This window comes from Cyrtonyx montezumae, unplaced genomic scaffold, assembly GCF_038088225.1.
Source record: "Cyrtonyx montezumae isolate F1298 unplaced genomic scaffold, pur_monq_1.0 scaffold_11, whole genome shotgun sequence".
Lineage (NCBI taxonomy): Eukaryota > Metazoa > Chordata > Aves > Galliformes > Odontophoridae > Cyrtonyx > Cyrtonyx montezumae.
In genome coordinates this window covers 6,136,783-6,158,994 of record NW_027071837.1, presented here as the reverse complement: position 1 = coordinate 6,158,994, position 22,212 = coordinate 6,136,783, and positions in this window count along the sequence as shown.

Here is a 22,212-nt window from a genome sequence, read left to right as displayed (position 1 = left end):
AATTCTAATATTTAGACTAAATTCCAATAGGCAGTAAGACACTGGAACACGTAGCCCAGAGAGGTTGTGAATCCTTCCCCCTTGGAAGCCTTCACAAGGGGCTTTGAGCAACCTGGTCTAATAGGAGGTGCCCCTGCCTAAAGCAGGGGGTTTGAACTAGATGATGTTAAAGGTCCCTTCTAACACAAACCATTCTATGATTCTTTCTCATTAATCCCACCAGTTTCCCTCCTTTCTGACCTTTAAAAGTTAGAAGACACTTACAATACCTAGCAGAGTTAGCAGAGTTATGATCTGTGATAGTAACTGAAAAATATAAAAAGCTTCTGCAGTATTAGGCTAAACTTACAGACTATTAGGCTAAACTTATAGACTGTGATGGCTGAAATTTCAACTAATAGTCTTCCAAATAAAGACAGCCTGGAAGTATATATAACAGACATTGCTGAGGTGTGCAGTATGACATAGATAGTCCCATTTTTTAAAATTGTATTGTGCATGAGGGAATTTAGTAACTAGCTGTGAAATATAATTTCACTGAAATGTTACATTTGCTAGAATACAGGATGTCTCTTTATAGTTATATACAGAGAACATAATTCTAGTAACTTAATTTTCCTGTAACGATGTATGGAATGCCCTTATATCTTTTAGAGACAGGAGAATGACATTCAGATTCAATATATATGTGCTTTTAAGGACCCTCTATCTTTCCATGTTCTGGGCCAGCAGCAGGAGTTACACATACTAACAAATACTGTGCTGATACTGTTTCCAGTGCTCATTAGAATTCAGTTTAATAAACTACTGAAATCTTAAATCTAGGAAATCAAGGTCACCTTGTAACTGATAAAACAATGGAAAACACTAGGTAAATGCAGCATGCAATGAAAATTCATACAATAGTACTTTCATTTTCTTACTGGCATGAAAGGTTTTCTGCACTACATTTAACTGTCATTCTACAAAATTTCAAGCACTGCAGGCAGATTAGCGATCACAATTGCTTCAGTACTTTTCTATCTACTGAATAGAATTATGGCACTCCTTTTTTCCTACAGCACAGGCAAAGAAAAATTACTATGTCACCTCATAGAAACAGTCTAAATTTACTATCCAGATATTACAGAGAATGTACAAAAACATCTTTACAAAACAGACGATGAATTATTTCTAAAAGTTTTGTTCCTTTGTACCTTTTAGGACCTAGCCCGTCTCTGATGCTTAGCTTTTCTAACAGATATGAGGATAGTCTCAACCATGTAACTAGAAGAATAAAAAACTGCTAATTCATAAGCCTGCCCTCAGTGTAAAACCCAGACAAGATCAGCTCATGTATGCTGTTTCTTCTCTTTGCTAAGCCTACTTTAATGCTTGTTTTGGCCTATTCTTTTTAGTCTCTCTTCAAACAGAAATCTTTCTATAAGCATAACAGTTTCTGCCTCCATGTCTGGAGTCCATCTGATAAACAGATTGTACTTTTATTTCATCTCTCTCTTCAATGACATGCGTTAATAGTTCAGCAGTAAAGCCATTTCTAGCCATCTACTATTTGAACACGTACAAGAAACATTATTTGTCACGGCTTATTGGCAGATTGATAGCTGACATTATTGGAAAAAAATTAAAAATTAAAAAGTCCAGGCAGTTTGAATTGAATTCATAATCTGCTTTGGCAGGATTCTCTGAAGTACATGCCTGTTGTCTAAAAAGAATATAGCAACAGATACCATATTGGCTAACACACTTCAGACAACAAGACTATCAAATCCAAACGATGACTTGGTATGAAGTGAACTAAAAAGAGCTGTAAGTGCTTGTTCAAAGATTATTTGCACATTTGCAGTTATTCTGGGATATATCCTCAGTAATACTAATCTCTAATGCATTGAGATTCAAATACAGTATTTTCAGCCACTGATTTTTATTATCATTTCTTTATTTTTAAAAGATTTAATAGTGGCAAGAATTCATCTTCATGATTCAAGCCAGCCATCCATAGCATTTTATTTGTATGCATGGGTGACTATGAATGGTCATCCATAAAGCAACAAATAACACAATTGCTCTTCAAAATGGTGTTTAATTTCCTAGCATTTGTGATCTTATTACCTCAGAAACTAATCAGATACTGAAAAACAAAATGCAAAACCAATGGTTCTCAATAACCGATTAATATCACATTTAGAATGCAGAATAATTTTGATAAAATAAATTTGATAAAATACTAAATTCATCTGTTGTCTTTGAAAAGCATTCAGTAAGAGTGTGTCGCTGTGTAATTCACTCTTAAAGTGGATTCTGATGCCCTGTCCAGGTTACCCCAGTCTCTTTATGGTCTCACTGCTCCAGACATAGAAGGCAGATGCATTCTAATGGGAGTAGCATACAACTGGAATCACAACTAAAGAGGTCATAAATAAATAAATAAATAAATAAAATCAAGTTTGCTATAAAGGGGTTACACCTTTGTCCTTTATATTACACCAAAATTTCTTGAGAAAAATAGAAGGTAATAGAAGAAATGCGTCCAGATGGAAAGAAACATTTCCAGATATTTGCCATTCATTTCAGCCCTATATAGGAAACATGATGATAGTTAGGAAGTATTTCCCAGATGTTGATCTCGCCTTTCTGGGTAGATGAAGAACTAACTTAATACCTGGACTTAAAATACAGAGTTGTTCGTGGTATTTCCAAATTTTCATGCATGTTTATCTAAACTGAAATGTATTAATTATGTAGGGATTTGAGTAGCATCAACAAGCTGTAGTTCGAAATCCTCTTAAATCACAATGTAAAGCTATTCCTATATTTTAAAAGACCAAGTATAAATAGCAGGTATCTGCATTCTGCCTTCACTTTTAGATTCTCAAGTAAGCTGTGTGTTAAGTGTTGGACAACTATGAAGGAAAAGAAAATCTACAGAGCAGTTTGGGAATAATAAAGCAATAACACTCTATATCCTCTTACTTCATAATAAAAGATTATTTTTTACTCTAAATAGTCCTGGAAAATCCCATATTTTTATTGGTGCTAGCTGTAATTTGGACAAATCAAGGGATCTTATTTAGTGAAAACTCTGTTGGGATCTGTCATATCTGCTGCCAAATTATATCTTCTCGACATTAAAACATAATCTTAGTTTTTTATTATTGGACATCTTCAGCTTATGTTAGAAAATTAAATTTGGACTGAATACTTTGAATGCCATTCATAATGCTAACCCAGATTTCATGATCACACAAGTCATCGTATTTCAGGATAATTTTGTAAAAAATCAGGTGTTTGTTTTTTTTTTTTAACTGCCTTTTTTTGTACATAGAAATAGTAGAAGAAGCTAGAATCTTCAAGTCAGATGCTATATTTATAAAATATGCATACTTTAGTGACAAGTTCTTTTTATCCTTAGAGAAAAGGACTGTAGTAAGACTCTTCTGGAAGACATCAAATGTGAAACATGTGCAAGACAAAGTTGGAGTGAACATTTAAGTGCATGAACTCATTATAAGCCAATTCAGCCAAGGCAATAATTTGCCTTTATTCTGATGATAAAGGTAAAATAACAGGACTTCACAAGTGGTTACTATGCCAAGGTTTTCCAAGTGAATATTATCAGAACCTATTAAATCTCTCAGTATAGGACCTGGAGTCAAAATTGGATGCACGATAGCACCACTTATTTAAACAACAGAAAAATCTGCATTTGATGGACACCAAAGGCATTGGAATGACACAAAAGTGAGTGCAAATGCATTCACTAAGCTCAAAGCATGTGGACACAGATACTTTTACTTCAGGTAAGCTATGCTGTACTCAATCACCAATTTTTTATTTTATTTTTTAATCTCTCTATAAGCTGACTGTGATTGAATGCATGAGGCCCCCTAGGCAAAGGCATCACTTTTGAGTTGCAGAGGTACTTATCAGAATTGACCGTATTAAGGTTCTGTCCATGGTATAACAATTTTCTTGAGGAAAAGAGTGTATCTGAATATTCAGCTGATTTTATTAAATCAGTTCTCCTAGGCCATGCTCACATCCTTTGGGGTGTTTGATTTTCATGAACATTTGAGTGACTAACTTATTGGCATGCACATTTGTGTAAAGTTAATTTCAAAGTACTATGAACCAGTATTTGCAGAAGGAAAGTAAAATCCACACACAGAAGTATTTGTGCTAGAAGGGCTTACTGCTGTGGGATTTATCTGATTTACCACAAAATCCCAACCTCTAGCAGTCAATATCTACTGAACTGCACATGATCTTCAGAGTTCAAAATTATTTCAATAACTTGATTTTTAAACAATTAACATTTGTTTTGAAAAAAAAAAATCTGTTCACAAACAATCAGAAAGAGACCAATCTTTAAAAATGAATGTATCAATTACATCAAACCACCAAATTTTAGCAATTATTATTTTAGTAGATGTTTTTTAATGGAAAAATATATATGTAGAATATTGAACATGGTATTTAGTTTGTTTAGTTTTTCATGGGAATAATATAAACCTAACATTACTGCCAATGCCAGCTTTGCATGCAATTTAATATTCCTTTCTTTTCCTATCATCTCTCTTAAGAACAGACTCATATTTCCCCTCCAGAAGTTTGAAATAACAGGTCATAGCTATGGAAAATATAGTTTTATTTGAATTATTGAGTAAATCATTGCTTCTCCAGTTCATTAAACTCAGTAAGAAAATTCAAATTCATATATATTTTTCTCCATTTTCATGTGCATATTCCAGTACTGCTGCTCATTTATTTTCAGTATGAAAGATGAATTAAAGTATTAATCTATGCTATCAACATCTAAGGAAACTAATGATAGTTTCACATGAAATTCATTGTATAGTACTGTAATCACACTTTGAAGAACCTCTCATAAAATTGCACTGAGCTGAGGACAGAGCCTCAGTAGGGTTGAGCTGTAGTTGTTAAACTACATTGAATAAAATATCTGTGCTTATGTTTTTGCATTTATTTCTGCTTCAGAAATATATTTGGATTCCACCAGCTGTGGTTGTCAAGAAACATGCAAATTAAAAAAAAAAACAACCAACACCTTAGAGAATTCAAAACCAAGTTTTAGTAAGGTTTCATTTTTCTAGGTGAAAATGCTTCTACTTTGCTTATCACTGCAGGATTTGTAGGAAAGGAAGAAATATAATAAGTTCTGCTGCCTTGCTTTTCTGTGATCAACGGAAGAGCTGAGTTCAGAAGATGGAGCATCACCTGCTGGGATGGGGAGGCTCATTTAAAGTTTTTAGAAAGATAATAAAATAGTCACATAAGGAAAGAACTTTGGTGCAATAATAACAAATATTAAAGTTATTGCTCATGTGTAAGGGCACATGGTTATTACATTTACTATTGAAAATAAAAAAACTAAAAAAGGTCAGAAAAGAGCTAGGCTCTTCTTTCTTCAGAATCTACATGGAAAGAAGCAGAATGGAGATCTCTGTACTTGGTTTCTCCTGAATCAAGGTGGCATTAAAAAAAAATCTTTAAGTTACCTGGACAGCTTGTTAGAAGAATGTCTCCAGCACACCTGTGCTGCTCTGCTTCTCTAAAATCTTGCACTCATGCACAGCAAGTACCTTGGAAAGCAGCATGTCAGTGGGATTATTGGGTAGGCAGAAACCTCGCCTGGGGAGAATTGTACCCTTTTTTATTCTTTTTAGAATATGATGTGCAGGACTTACAAAAAAAAAAAAAAAAAAAAAAGTCTTGAAGAAAGGAGAGATGCTAACCTGCAAAAAATGTGAAAGAAAATAAAAGGTGCTCTAGGAGCCAGCACAAAACACAGAATGAATGAAAGATTTCTTACTCATATGCACGAACATAGCTACAATTCACTTTCTTCACACATGGAAGGTGCCACTTCTTTTTGTGCTCCTACTTAACAGACAGATAGTCTCCTGGGAATCCTCCCTCTGGGAGCTTAGCTTGTAAGGGACATTATAAGTTTTCTGACCTTTACACTTCTCTGCTTCAGGGTCTCACATCACAATTACCAAACCTTTAGTCAAGGACTGCAGGCTGTCAGTCAGATCTAGCTAATACCACACCATCCAGCTAGATCAACTTGAAATAGAAAGAAATGTTTAATTTGCAGGCCTAACACAGCATCATCCTCTCCCACAGAACACACACATCCTCTCCCAAAGAAAACCACATTTGCAGGTAACAGAAACTTCAAGTTAGGATTTGAACCTAAAAGTTAGATACAAACAGTTTAAACCCACAGATTTTTAAGTATTTATTATTTATTTATTATCACAGTAACTGTAACCTCTAATGAGCAGAGTTTTTGATTATTCATGACCCTTCCTGGGAATCCATGACTCTTCCTGGTCAGGAGGACAGAAAATAATACTTGGTGAAAATTTCTGAGATATTGAACATTGTCTAAAGCCACAGTTGATATTTATTGACATGGTGTTTGGAAGCTTTGCATAGATTAGGTCATACCTGGCCCCTGAGCCCATGGCAACATCAATGGATGTTCCACAAAGATTCCTGCTTTTAGCGTTGTCATCCTTTATCTTAGCAAACATCAAAATCTGAGCACAAAGGACAGAAAATGAGCTATTGATTTTTCAGTATTGTCTTAACCTGCGGCTTAATTGAAGGTCAGTATATGTATTCCTGTCAAAGGCAGACTTTTGCTATTCACTGTCGTTAACTGACACAAAACTCTTCTCAAGAAGGAGAGCATAGATAGTTTTCAGACAGTGAATAGAAGAATGCACAACTCAACTCTTTCAAACGTTCACTAAGGAAAACTGAGGCACGGAGAATACAGAGAGCAAAGTAATTGGATTAGATGTCAAAAGATTTTAAAGAAGCTGGAACAAGGGGAAGGAGGGAGAAAGAAAGAGGAAGAGACAGAAAGAAAGAGAAAGAGATAAATGTTTATTTGCCATCATAAGACGACAAATAAATTGTCTCCTTAGAGAAAGTGGATGGCTCTCTGTGTTGTTCACTCCCTCACTGAAGGATGTACATCTGCAAACACTTCCTAACACTGTAATATAGTAGCTATCATGAATAAAAGGAGCTTGTTTTATTTGAAGATAAATGTAGTATGACAGTAAAACAGAAGTTGACAGAAAATAGATAGGAAAGAAAATCCACATCTTTCTCTTGTTTCCTGTTACTGCTCTTGCTTAGCTATCCTTCATCATCATCTGATCATGAAGAATCAGATTTTGCCATTTAAGATCCGTCATTCAAGAAGGAAGTAGTAAAGATTATTTTAAGATAATAATAATAAAGTAGGTAGTTTATTTCCAGGACTTTCCAAATCATTTATGAAGCTTGTACTTCTGTCATTAACCTATTCTAGGTCGTTTTCCCCCTCCACATTAAATTAATTCATTTTTTTTCCCCCTGGGTTACTCAATCAACATAATTGTATACTCCTCCTGCTTTCTGTATAATGGCTAAAAAAATGAGCAAAGGAGAAATATTCATATCTATTTAGTCTTACATAGCAGTAAATCTCCTTAGATGGTGATAGTCGACCCAAAATGTTATGGTGAAATCAGACATTCAAGTTAAAATATTTCCTTTCTGTTAATATAAAACTTTTTGAATGAAATTGAATCTGTTGTCAGAAGGTGACCGCATGATCACAAGTATACAGAGCGAACTAAATATCAAGTAATTCCCATTTAATTCACAAGACTTTTACACTTGGAGGAGCGTTATACAGGGAACTGGAGCCAGATGATCTTTAAAGTTCCACCTGCCCAAACCATTCTTCAATTCTATGACCATACTTTTAAACATGGATTACTTGGCAATGGATGAATAACAATATTACATGTCACTTGCTACAGAATGTGTACAGGTAAAAACATACAATGCTGATATATTGGTTCATATTGGAACTTTAAAACTTTTTGTGTTAGTGTTTAAAAATACTAAACTGAAATATGCAGATTATATTATAGCTATTTAACATCTCAAAATCTTAGTTCTCTAGCAGTGTTTAGCCAGAAATCTCAAGTATGGGAGGAACAAAAAGATTTCATAATTCTTAAAAAGTTCTAAATATTTTCAGACAGCAGTTCATTATGGCCACACAGATACAAAATAAAAGCAGGTGTCTTATTCAGCAAACAAGATTTTTTCCTATAACTTGATATTTCATTGAAGTCCAACTTCTCACTTGATCTCAAACTATGGCCCATTATCTTGCTTTAGCTGGTATTCTATAACTTTCAATATTCATATTTGGTTTGTCATCACAGATTCTGATACCAAATTCCTGTTAATATTTATGAGAACTAGCATAAGTTTTCAAATGCTTATTAACTAACAAATCTGTTTCATATTTTAGAAAATTTATGGACTAGCATTTCATCAGAAGATCTCTAAGTGTGCACGTTTGTATCCAAACCAGTCAGAACTAGATCTATGACATGCATCAACATTCTGGGGCTTCTAGCACAATCTTGGGCTCATATACAGTCATAAAGCATGCACAATGATGCGAGCAGTACAAAATCTACAGTAGCAACTGTTTGAGACTGGAGGATTACTCTTAAAAAGCAAAACTTAGAGTTAGCTCTGGTGAGCATCCTAAATAACTGTTATTAAAATTTTTTATGTGACATTTCTGTGTATAGTGCACATCTTAACAATACAAGAAAATGTTTTGGAATATATTTTGTCTGTTGAAGTATATTAAATATCCTAATTTTCTGCATCTGTACGCAGAAGAGAAAGTTACCGTATGTTGCTAGATGAATAGAGAGGATAAAAATTTCAAGAGATTTTAATGGATAGCTAAAAGAAATTCAGCTACATGTAAATAACCCAAGAGAATAAGATTCCACTTCCATAACTCAAGAGATCAGATAGAACAGTGGGATGTAACTGAGGAAAATTAGAATATCATTCTAAGAAAGAAAGTACTTGTACTTCTAAGTGCAAACAGGGGAACATCAATATCACTGCAAAGAACAGTCAAATAAAGTTGATTTTGGAGCAAGGGGATCAGAAAAACACTCTGACAAATGAGAAAGGATTAGAAGTTATTTAAAAGTTCTTGACTTGTTTATGACAGAAAAAAGAAAAGCTTCAGAGAGACAAGACTGCTTCTCTAAGTTCAGGAGGGTGATAGATTCCAGAGAAATAAATAATTGCAGAATTAATACGTTTGAAGAAAAGAAGGAGGACACAAACCAGCAAAAAACAAGACTTCTTAAACATTAGAAGCACTCAGATAGGCAGTTCTTCAGGAACTCAGCCTACTGTGAATCTCTTCCCATGTAGTATTTTCGTTATCTCCAATCTGACACATTTTTCCTACCTTAATGGCTATTCATTTTCACTCCTCTTTGATAATTGTTCATATGTCTTGCACTCTGTACACAATTATGCAAATAAGAAAATACAACTCCAGTCTTCAGTTTTTATTTTGTATGTTACCCTACACAGTACATCTATTGCTTTAAGAATTATCCATTTATCCATTCATTACTTCAGTTTCGAACTGAGTTCTAGTGGAATTCTTTTAATTATGGAGGTTCTGCTCCTGCTACATCCTGCTGCATCCTGCTAAATCCTGCTGCCGAAGAGATGAAATAAATTACTCCACTAGAGCATATTAATTTCGACTCTTATTTTTCATCTTATTTCTTTGCTGTGATTTTTCATGTAACATAGTTACTCACACTGGATACGAAATTCCGGTTTACTTCTTTTTGTTCCACCATTCCAGAGAAGGGAAAGGCTTCTCTTACTTTTAGCTTGGTTTACCTTACTTTTAACTATGCAGTGCTTAAAGAAGAATTTCTTAGTGAAAAAAAGTAATTGCAGATCATTCCAGTCAATACATTTTGGATCTATAATACATACAGAACCATGGTGAGATTCTGCTTAGAGGCTTAAGTCACATATAAGATTTCCTATACTTTTGAGGCTCACAACTCCTTTAGAGTAAATTACGGCAGTAGGATTAACCCATAATGTGTATTTGTCTGAATTGTTAAAGTTACCACTCTTCTGCTGTCATGAGAGGTCTCTTGCCTCCTTCTTTAATTAAATGATGTAAACTGGAGACTGAATGGTCATACCTATATTCAATTAGTCTATTACTGAATTCATAATAACTAGATCATATATTTTTAAGGAACACTGAAGAACACAGAGAACTGACCTGTAAACTAGAGACAAGTTTAAAGATGTATTTGAAATACAGAAGTAAAGCTGTTTACTATGAAATGAATTTTAAAATATGAACATACATATTTCATATCTGACCCTGATACGGATGCTGAAGAATGAGCTAAAGAATGACATCCACATTAGAATCCAATCAGCATCTAAGGAAGAATCAAAGAACCAACTTGGCTTTTGTTTTTTTCCCACCAAATCTTATTAAATCACTCTGTTTAAGCATTATAAAAATTCTGTTGACATATCATGCCTACATAGTGGGAGCCATTCTTATCCTTTTTAATTACTAGGAAGCTGGACTTGACTTCCCGTGAGGAAAATGACTTGAAACTGAGCCATCTATGAGCAATCCTATGAAGACAGCACAAGCTATATGTCTATCCTGATCAAAGGCCTAAAAATGGCGAATGCACTGAATTTACAAGTTACAAATTCCTCATATGTTGACATGCTCATATGTTTAACTCTTGTTGGGTTTGGTGCCTGTTATCTGGGTCTAAGGGGTAAAACTGGGCATTAGTAGTTCAAAAAGGAAAAAAAAATATATTTTTTACTTCAAAAGAGAAATGGTGAAATATCAGAAAATTCAGATTTTGTCTTCATTCACTCATGCAATGCTTTGAATTTCTTGTCATCAATAACCTCCTGTACAATCTCTCAGCCTCTTCCACCAAGAACCCAAGTTCACCTGCTGCACACAAGCAGAACAGAAAATACTGCACTGGCAGTTCAGCAGTCAGAGCTTTTGAACTCTTCCTACGAAGCCTGTCTGTTAGTTAACTTGTTTCCTTTCTGCCCTGTTTATTTCAGTCTGTGTCAAATGAATATAACCTATTTCACGTTATTCAAAGGTAGTTTACTAGTTCCAACTAAACAGAGATTGTCAAAAATATGTTGATGATAAAACCTCTTATAGGCTTTGTAAACGTAAAAATTATTCTTGGCCTAAAACCAAGAGTTTGTATTACCAACAAATATTTTACATGCAGAAAGCGTGTAAAGTTTTGGATTAACTTCAAATATCAGAGAACTTGGTTAAATTCCTTGGAGTTCAGAAGCATATACATTTTAGGGGATTTAAGACACTAAACCTTAAAAAGAAAAAGAAACAACAAAAACAATGAAGAACCATGTTCTGTGCTGCATTTAAGAGTTTTTCTTAGTTTTTCCTTTTCTCATAAATTATTTCCATTTTGAAAAATCTATTTAGCTTACTTGAGCTGACTTGTTATTTTTATTTACTCTGAGATATTTTGACAAATTTCCTTTGACAAAATTTGGATTATTTCATCATACAATTTCATCTTAGTCATGTCTCATAATCTGCTGAAACTCTGGAGGAAAAAAAAAAATATGAAATTTCTGATCCAGAAGAACTAGAACTCTCAATAGGATGTTGTAATATGTTAAACTGTAACACTGCTCCAACCTTTCAGTGAACGACTGGTGTCAGCTAATGAGACCAAATATCAGCAATAACTTTTTCTCCTTTCTTTAAAATGTGAAACAGTAAAGGAAAAAAAAAAGGAGAAAAGGCTTTAAATTTTTCAAATTTCATACAATTATTCCTATTTTTGCTGTGTTTTCACGTTCTTACTCTCCAACCTGTTTATTTCAGCATAAAGATGAGAACTGTGGTTATATTTTGTGTTGCTATAACACTTAAATTGTAGCACTTAAAATACATCTCTGTAGATAACTTTCACAGGGATTCCTCACAGGTGAACATTTCAGTTATAAAAATTACTATCTTTTTTTTTACAATGCTCACTGCTTTTTTTGTGCATTACATCAATGCTTCCAGTGTTTGGTGTTTATTTGCAAGTAATTTCAGTCCCCACTATTGTCTTAAATAAATAAATAATAAGCTGAAACAGTATGCTTCGTGCTGATCAAATGTAGATGCCCTTGTTCCTCAACCTATATTGTATCATGATAGCTAATTTTCTCGTTTTGCTCTACAGGCATTACAAATTGATCATCATTAATGCTCAATTTTGCCTGAGGTTTGATTTTTCATTAAAAGAGTATAAATAGAGCAAGTTTCAGCTTGCTGCAACAAAAAAAGATCTGTTTTGGATGAAGCCAATTCCAAACTATACTTAGATGGGGAAGAGCCATCTGCCTGGTTATCAGCTGTTCCACCTCATCTTTTCTATGTGTTACTGTAAGTGACCTGCAAAGAGGAGGACTTTTTAAGATATATTCAGGTCTACCTCTTACACAAAATTTCCACAGGTTAAAAATATAAATATTCATTCCACATAGTAAAGATTGTCTGAGCTGCAACACTTTTAATGCCAGCCATGATGTAACAGCAGTTTTGGGGCAAAGCATTAAGAGGAAGAACGTAGAGGAAGAATGTAAATACAGTTAATGCTCAGAGGTTAGGTCTTCCCATGACTTTACACTCACAATGCACTGAAGTGCCGATGCTCCCAGATGAACACAGTTTATTATAACCCTCCTCCAGTATCAAAAGCTTTCAGAAATCCATCTCTGTGTTTGTACCTTAATCACAGCAGAGCATATCAGGAAAACATATCACCAACGTTACTGACACTTGTCTGACATCCATCTCTTAAAGAACAGTAACCCTTTTATACATAAATGTTATCCCAGAGCACAAAAACAAACCTTAAACTGATAAAAATGGAAAATAACTCTTCTATTCTCAGTTGATACTGCCTCTATTCAACATGCTCAGGATAGGCAATTGCCCAGTACACAACTTCACATCTGTGTGGATATTAGAGATAAAAGCCATGTACAAGAAGGAATTCAGCGTGCAGTTCACTGAATTTCTCCATTTTTTGTTTTGAACTACCCATAAAATGTGATAGCTAAATGTTCACCACACTGATGATTTAACTCACTTAAATGAGTTAAAAAAACATAAAATGCCTTGAGAACAGCAAATGAAACTCAGAAAATGAAGTTTTGTTATTTTGTAGTTATCAGACAAATTCTTAAACGTGATTTGCTTTTTTGAGAGGGCTGGGGGGCAGCCTGTTATTTAACCTTTGATTTTTTGAGGAAAAGCCACAAGTGAAGAAATATTTTCCCAAGTGTGCTGATCTGTATTATCTGTAGTTAGGAAGCTTTCTGATGGCTCTTCTGATTTAAGGCACACAGAATTGGCTGACATTCCTCAGACATTTGGCAGCCATCAGACTTCCCTTAGCACAACTGTAAGAACTGAGTTTGAAGTAACAGCCCTACTGAAAGGCAGATGGATCCCTGCCCAGGCGGCTCCCTCAGCTGATTCACTGGAAGAGAGAGTGAAGGAGGAAACGTATGTGTTTTACTTTGTGGGAAATGGAGCCCTAGTCCCAGAATTTATTCACACCTAACTATTACCTGTAAAGGGGTAAGTGAAAATGTGTTTGCTATTGCTTGTTTTTAGTGTGTAGTTGCAGAGAGTACATAGTGGGTTTAGGTAACTTATGCATAAGGCCTTGCAGTAGCTGTGCTGTGGTTTGTGACACACTTCGCTTGCTCTCCAACTGCCTCAAATCCCACCTCTGACTCTCATGTTCTCTTTCACAGTCTCCCATGAGGCTTTATAACAGCTTATAGTTTAAGGTACCAAAGTTACTAAGAAAAAATACTTTCCTCCTTAGAAACCTCCTGCTATTGCCTCCTCTTCCAACACTTTTGAGTTCACTGTATGGGAAATTGATTCTATGATTCTATGAAATTGGGAAAGAAAAATTCTTAATATATACAGCACACACACTGCCTACAGTTGCAAGTTTGCCCATCTCTCTCCCAATATAACTCTCCCATCAAGCACAGGGAAGATATCCAAGGAGAGATAGCTCTTAAGTATGTTCTCAAGCCATCTGTGAACATTTTAAACTGTGTTCCAAAGCACACAGGAGACTATGGCATCATATGGAATGTAAGTGAAATGCACGGCATGGGGCTGGATCCAAATAGATGACTTCTGTAGGAATAGCAACAACCCACACATGTTTTTCTGAGCATCATTTTACCTCTCCAGAGTCAGACTGGTGAGTATTAGGCTACACAACTCTGTGCTTACAGAGATTTATTATTTTGATTAATTAGTAACCTTCTGTAGGAAAGACAAATCTTTTATGGACTTTCTTGGAAGCAAAGCCAGCACAGTCCGTGCTGATGTTAAAGCTTTCCTATTTCCATCTTCCATGTGCAGGAGTGATGCATTTGGAGTTAAAGAATAAAAAGAAACAAAGACATATTAAACATATTCCTAAGACCAGAAACTTCTGTCTGAATGAATTGCTTTATTTCAGAGACCATGCCAAATTGATTTCTTTAAATAAAGGTTTATTTTAACCTTCCTTTGTTCATTGTGAGTAAACTCTTATGGTAGCCTGTCTTTTGGAGTTAATTGCTGCTTGTCTCCTTGGATATCATCATTTGCATAATTGTGATTCTTTTCAATAAAAAGGGATTATATAATCTTGGAGAAGCAAACATCATAAAATTTAAATTTACATGAAATTAAAGAAATAAGTGTTCCATGGTAACAGTGCTATTTACTTCCACCAAAGAATAGAGTCTTTAATACTATAAAGTAAACGTATTTATAGAAAATAATTTAGACTACGCTGCTTTTCAAATGTCATGCAAAATTAAAACATCAGACTATACTTTCAAGAAACATTACTGAAATAAATATTAATGCCAACTTTATGTTTGTAATAAAGACATAAGGTTCTCCTGAGGTCAGTTTCATATTTCTGATTTGAAAAATTTGTAAGAGTAAAAGAAGCAGATGGATAGTAATTTTATAAATGTGTAAATTTTAAAGTATGCCATGTAAAGTTTTCTATTTCTTCCAGTAGGCACAGCATAACAAGTGCTTGCATAAATGAACTGCAACAAGCTGCACTGAGATTCTGAGTTTATAGCAGAGATTTTCCTGCCAGGGTAACTGGACCATTTTACCTCTTCCTTCTTTAAAGTATGGATTAATTAATTGTATTTGTTCTTATTGCCACTAACATTTGAAATTGCTGAGAGAACATGGCAGGCTAATCTAATTAAGAAAGTGCTTTGTAAGCTGAAGAACAAAACCAAATTAGTTCAAAGACCTGACACTGAAGAGCTACCAATTTGAATTCTCTAGCATTGTGTCAGTAAATTTTTAAATAATTCTTTCACAATGCATTGTGACACATTCAATACTCTTAGAAATTAAATTAGGCCAATCTTTGGAATAAAAACATACAAACAACCACTCGCACCGTTCTCCCACTTTATTTAGAGCCATCCAGTTTCCCACAAAATTTCTGTCAAGAACTTCTTAGGATTAAATCACAATCAAGTCCTCGATTGTTGCAACCTCAAGTTGGCCAGTATAGAGAACATAACTATGGAATGTAATATGGTTCTCAAAGCAGTCACCTCTCTTCCAACAAAGGTAACTTCAAAAGTTGAAATAAGATGATGGAGTCACAATTCAAAGCACAATGTACATTTTAGAAATAGCAGAAATTGATGAACCTGAACTTCTTCAAAGCTGAAGAAAAATGCTGCTCCAGCCTGAAAAACGAAATACTTTTTCATTTTAGTTTAGACATGACAAAAAAAAAAAAAAAAAGAATAATCTAGATGTCATCATGATCTGAGAATCAATTAATATGAGTCTGCTGCCTTAACACACCATGCAGTTCCTCAGCTCAGCACAGTGAGCAACATGAATTCTTAGAAAAAGTCATTGGCCACATATCAAGGCATTTCTTTGCCTTCTGGTTTATTCTTTTTAGTTCAGAAAGACAGATAAAAATCATCTAGCCTGTGATGCCCATCTTAGCTCTCAGAAAAGAGTAACTGTATTTTACTTGTTTTTCCCAAATGACAAATGCTCTTAAACCAGCAAATTGGAATGTCCCTTTTACCCTGCACTGCCGTGTCTGCTGTGAGGATTTGGGAAGCCATGAATTGATGTTCAAAGCAAAGTAAACAATTTTGTCACTGTTCAGTATATACAGAAAAATATATCCAAAACAAAAAAACCAACTGTATTTATTTTAGGCATGAATCTTGGCTGCTATAATTGGCTGGCAATATAGACAACATAGAAAATCAGGCTATGCATGCCTTGTATTTGCCTTTCTCGTTGCAGCCACGTACGTTAAATATTCCAGTTAGATACTGTTAAAGAAATATCAAGGGGAAAATAGTAACTAAAAAAACTTAGGTGTGGAGATCTTTTACCCATTACTGACAGAAAAAAGTTCATTTTGGGTTCAACAGTTACAAAATGTTGGAATGCTTCCTTCAGGAAAATAAATAAATAAATGAACACCTTTGCAAAACACCTTTTCAGGCAGAACAAAACAAAATAAAGTCAAGGAAACACTAGGTATCCATGTCTTTAGATTTCATCTTGGGATAAGAAAACATTTTCTAATTTGGAATAGTGACTTCAAAAAACCAAAACAAACAAACAAACAAAAAAAAAAACCAACACAGATTTGTATTGTTCATGTATTGAATCCTTGGTTGCCATGTAACTTGCACTTGTGAAGTAAAAATCTAAGGTCTGCTGGAAATGTTCAAGGAAATCTTTTGGTCATGGACATACATTCTGGAACTGTACAAAAACATCTTGTGAACTACACTTCTGCTGAGAAAAGTAGTAATGGAGGTTCTTTAAAAGCCTTGTGTGACAAAGTATACATAAAATGTATCCTGTAGATAAAAATGGATGGGGAAAATTTCTGTTTCAATTGAATTACGTCATGATTTCTTTGTTAGGTAGAAATTATTTTTTAAAAATCATTTTTAAAAGCATTGGCATACTGTAAATACATAGTTCAGTGAAATATATACATATATATTTAATAAGAACTGCAACAACAACAAAAATACAACAGCTCATAACTCCAAACTGAATTGTTTTTCTAATTTCATGTCCACATTTTAGATAGGGAGTGATAAAAAGATAGCAAATAAATGAGCAAAACCGTCAGCCAGACAAGCAATGAACCAATAAAATCACATAATTCACTATATAGCTTCAACTTTGTAGTCAAATGGGAGAATCTGTGGCAGTACTGAAAAAGAGAGCAAGTTGGATTGCTCCTAGATGTGGAAGGATGAGAGTGGAAGAATTTTTTCTGGAATTGAAACCACCATGAGTTACACCTACACATACAATTGTGAACAGCAAACTGCTCTCTGTGGAAATGGCTGCAGCTTTTACAGAGACATGACAGCAAGGTTAACTCCTTGGATTACTACATGGGAAGTAATGCTTGTGGTAATATAGTAATGCTTGCAGCCAGAACTCAATGAGAACCCAGGTGTTCTACTCTTATCTAGATTTTCTCTAACAGACAGAGCTCTTCTGGACAGACTGTCTTCATTTGAGTACAGATGGTTGAAATTAAAATAGATATGACACTTCATTAACATTCTGGGGACAGCTGCTTTCTGTCTATTCTTTCTGTCTGGACCGATTTTGTCCTTTGCCAAGTTCGGATCTCTACCTCATATAACTCAGTCAGCCACACATTGCAACGAGTCACTGCTGGGAGTCACTGCTGTAGCAATGCTCTGATAAGTTAAGCATCACACTCAGCCAGTGTCTGCACCACCTGGTTCAGACAGGGAGCTGCAGAAACGGACATTAAACAAACACACATCTCCATGTGCCCTCAAAGGTTGTGTATCTAAATACTTATGCAAAAAAAACCCCAAAACTTTATAGATTGTTACTGTACTAAATATTACTGTAGTGTAATTTATAGTTTCATACATATATATGTAAAGTACATTTCAGAGGATTTATTCAAACATTCTAATGGAACAAGAGAAGAAGACGACCACGCCTTGCTTCTCAGAATATGAATATTATTACACAATATTCATTTATTGTGTATATTATACACAATATACACCATTCAGAATGATCCAACCTATCAGGCATTAGTACAAGGAATTATTCTGGTCAGTACCAAAAATATGCCAACTATGAGCACAGAAGCAACAAAAGTTCTATTATTGCACCCTCGAGAACAGACAAAGACAGGATCATGTTCTTATGGAAAATACAAGTAAATAAATAAAAATAAGCAAAAAAATAAAATCAACAGGGGCATTTGTCTGGAACTTTAAACATCCATGGCATACTGCTTTGCTTTATTCCTGATTCACAGGCTTATGAAAAATATTAGCTGTACATTACACCCAATGTGTGATTTTAAGTCTGGATTAAAATAGCTATTAAGAGATAAGAATCAGTGTAGAGTGTTCAAATGCACAGCAAGCCATTATTACATGCAGCCAGTACAGACTGCATACTAGCTGTATATTTTCCAGACTTCTAACAAGTTAAATATAAGTTATTGCTGCCACCAACAGGATGTTCCTCAGTATATTTTGTCCTTGTAGCTCTCTAAATTTGCCATTCAAACTTCTGTATGCTTGCAGGATACTTCTGCTATAATTTGAAATTCACAATCAACACCGAAAAAGCTATACAACGAATAACTCTATATTCCTAGTAAATGCAAAATGTGCATTATTTTTCCTCCTCGTGAAACTGATGTACAAAAAACAGCCTGCTGTCACAGGTATAAGTCAATTGCTTTAATAAACAAACAGTTCCCCACCCAAGCAACACAGATTAAAGAGAGTCCATAAAATGGATGAAGGGTTCGATCTAGTGAGTACCATAAAAAGTAGATTGGCACTACTTTAGCAACAAATTCTATTTACAGATAATGTAATCATCATACAACCACATTTAGAGCAAACTGATTGAAAAGAAAGGAAAAAAAATGGGATGAAAAGTACTGCTGCTGCAGATGAGGGTCCCCTCTTTTTCATGCTCTCCTGTTCATCTGACCTTGTTTGGCATGTGTGCTTGCTTATCATGAGAGGAGATCAGAAGGAAAAGTAAGGGAGCTGTCTTAGTTCACATGATAGATGGAGGGATGGTTTGCAAATGACTTCACAAAGCATCCAGGCTTTGTAGAAGGGCACAGAACATGGTTGAGGAGGTGTCCAGCAAGGCTGCACCATACAGATCTCCTCCCCACACTCCCAAATAAATAAATAAAAACAAGTAAAAGATATTTTTCATTACAGCTGCCATAATACACTGATAAGTATCAGTGCTTGCCAAGATGATAGCAAAATTATTGTCTGTAAGAACAAAGCTTTGACAAGACTAGCAGATTTATAAACAAATCAATTCTAATCTGCTGAAAGGTCATCCTTCCATTAAGACTGAATAGGAATGAGATTAAATTACATGGTTGGCCACGGACATCAACAACAGGGCAGCAAGCAGAGGGGCGGTTAGGAGCTGAATTGCATTAAAAGTGAAAAATAATACTCCCCCCATCTCTTCTACTGAAACACTTGCATGAGGCAGGCTAGACAATTTTTGGTGGAGATCATAGTGATATAGCTATATTGTCAAAGGAAAATATATGAGAAAAGAAATGCTGTAATGATAGTTCACTCTGTTTTCATACAGTAAATGTTTTGGTTTTTTTTCCTTCTCTATAAATTAGGTCCGTGTGATGAAACCTGCAATAGCAAGATTCAGCTGTTGTAAGTCATTCTCTGCTGCTTTCCTTCCCTGCACATATTCCTTGTGAAAGACACAGAAACAAGGTGCATATTCTGCATAAATGAACAAAAAGGAGCTGGAGGAGGAAAGGGACAGAACAGAAAGTTTGCCTTCAGCACCCAAAATCCTCACAAGAAAAGTTACACCCTTACTAAAGGATAAGGAAATACAATTAGTGTCTGGATAACTCATTTCACTCTTAATGTTTTTACAAATTCCAACATGAACAGGCCCAATGCAAATCAGCTTTCCTCACTAAGCTGATGGCTAAACTGCAGCAGATGCCAGAGGATTTTTAAACTGCTCAGGTCACATTTAGAGGCTGATGCAGTACATTACCAATACAGTCTACTAGCTTGATTTCAGCATTTCCTTTGGAGAAGTTAGAAAAGCACTTTGCAAAAGACTGAGAGAAAACAATTCTTCACTTCTGCCACGAGAATATGTTTTTAAACTACCTTTACATTTCTAATGTAAAGAAAGAAAACTGAGTTACTAGAATCACTATTAAACATAACATTTATTTTTTAATTCTTTTTCCAACACTTGCTTTACACGCATCACTAAATATTTTAGCTTAATTAGCTTATACTGGCACCTATTGGTGGAAAATAATATTTGCAACAACCATTATCAATTATTGCTTTCTCTTTAATCATGAACGGCAATGCTCTTTGTACTAATTATTGGCTTGCACACTTCCCACTTCATTAGGAGAATATATTCCATTTTTTTAATTGTTCTACAATAATTTAGTGTTGAGAATAATGAGTACAGATTAAAATTGTTCTTATTTATTTAAGAGTTAGATTTTCTTCTTTTTTATTTATCCTGAAAGTGTTCTAAGAAGTTTCTTAACTCAGACTCATACTCAGAAAACCTGCAAAGAACATTCACTCACTGTGGTCCACCAGAAATCAGATGAAAAACTCTGATTTTACAGGGAAGCATAGCATGTCTGAATCTTAGCAAGCAAATTACTACTCACCAATATTGAAGATGATTTAAAATTATCCCTTGAAAGGTAAATAACTAGAATACTATTGGTAAAAGTAAATAAAAAGTAAGCAGTAAGTGACATTAATGAAGGAATTCCTTATTATGAAAATTACTCCCGAAAGAGATTTCGGAATAGGTTTTTTTTTTTCACTTTTTTTTTTCCTGATTGATAAAGGATTGAATTATTTATTTGAAAAGGGGAACACTGAATCCTACCACTTTTCTATTTCATATCAGCTGTTCTCTGACAATTCCAGAAAACTTATTTCCCAAGAAATCCAAAATTCAATTGTTATAAACGTTGCTGCTCCATAACTCAATAACTCAACCATAGGATTCTTGTGCGATTGCACAAGTTCTAGGACAGGTCAGGTACCTTCCAGCTGCTGCTTCAGAAAAATGCTGGTGTCATTCCATGCCTGCTAGCCCCATGAAAATTTCTTGAATTTCTGAATATCGAAAACTGGCTTTAGCTTTCAATATTTAAGCAACTGCATTTTACACTTAATATTCAGAGTAGCTTCACAAACACACTTACTTGCACTGTCAGCTTGTCAGCCACATAAATAACTAATATGAATAAACAAGTTGATGCAAAATCCTGGATCCATGGTGTGCCTTCTCTAACTGTTCAGTTATTTATTGTTTCCCACTGTTTCTTTGAAATGGATCACTCAACGATCAGATGAAGGAAATGGAATGGCTAACTTGCACAATTCAGTATAAATATTTTTACAGGGAATTTTTTACAGATACAGATATTCCTTACACAATCTGGAACAAAAATATATACCAAAAACCTCTCCCCAAAAAATTAGAAATGCATGAGATGTTGTTTACAAAGCACTGGCCAGCTTTAGCAATAAAAAGAAGCACAGGAAAGGAACACAGTGTCTACTAGACATTTTGACCATATCTTCTTTCACTTTGAGCTCTGTAAAGATGCCCTAAGCACACATCTTTATGGCATTGTGGTTGTGATTTCATTTCACATCATAAGCTGCTATCAACACAGCCTTGTCATTGCAATTTGTCACACATAGTAGCGTGAACATTCTCTATCTCACTGAAATTTTTATCTCACCAGTCACAATCACAGACTGCTAGTTTAAAGCAGAGCTCTCAGACATTATGAGAAGATGAAATCACAAAAGATAACATTAATAGACATTGCCACCACCAGAGAGACAAACACTGTAGCTTTTCTGGAGCTTATAAAATCAAAGCTAAAATGACATAATAGCCAAGCTTTCACATACATATACATATGTGTGAAAAAAGAGAATCCGCTTACAACACTTCTGAATTTCTCAAGAAACACATCCAATGCTGTTTGTGTGAAGTATGAGATGTGCTTTTATTCGCTGTTTTATCATTTTTTGATGTCTCCCCTCTTCCCTCCACAGATGTAATCTCAAGGAAGAAGCTTTTTTCAT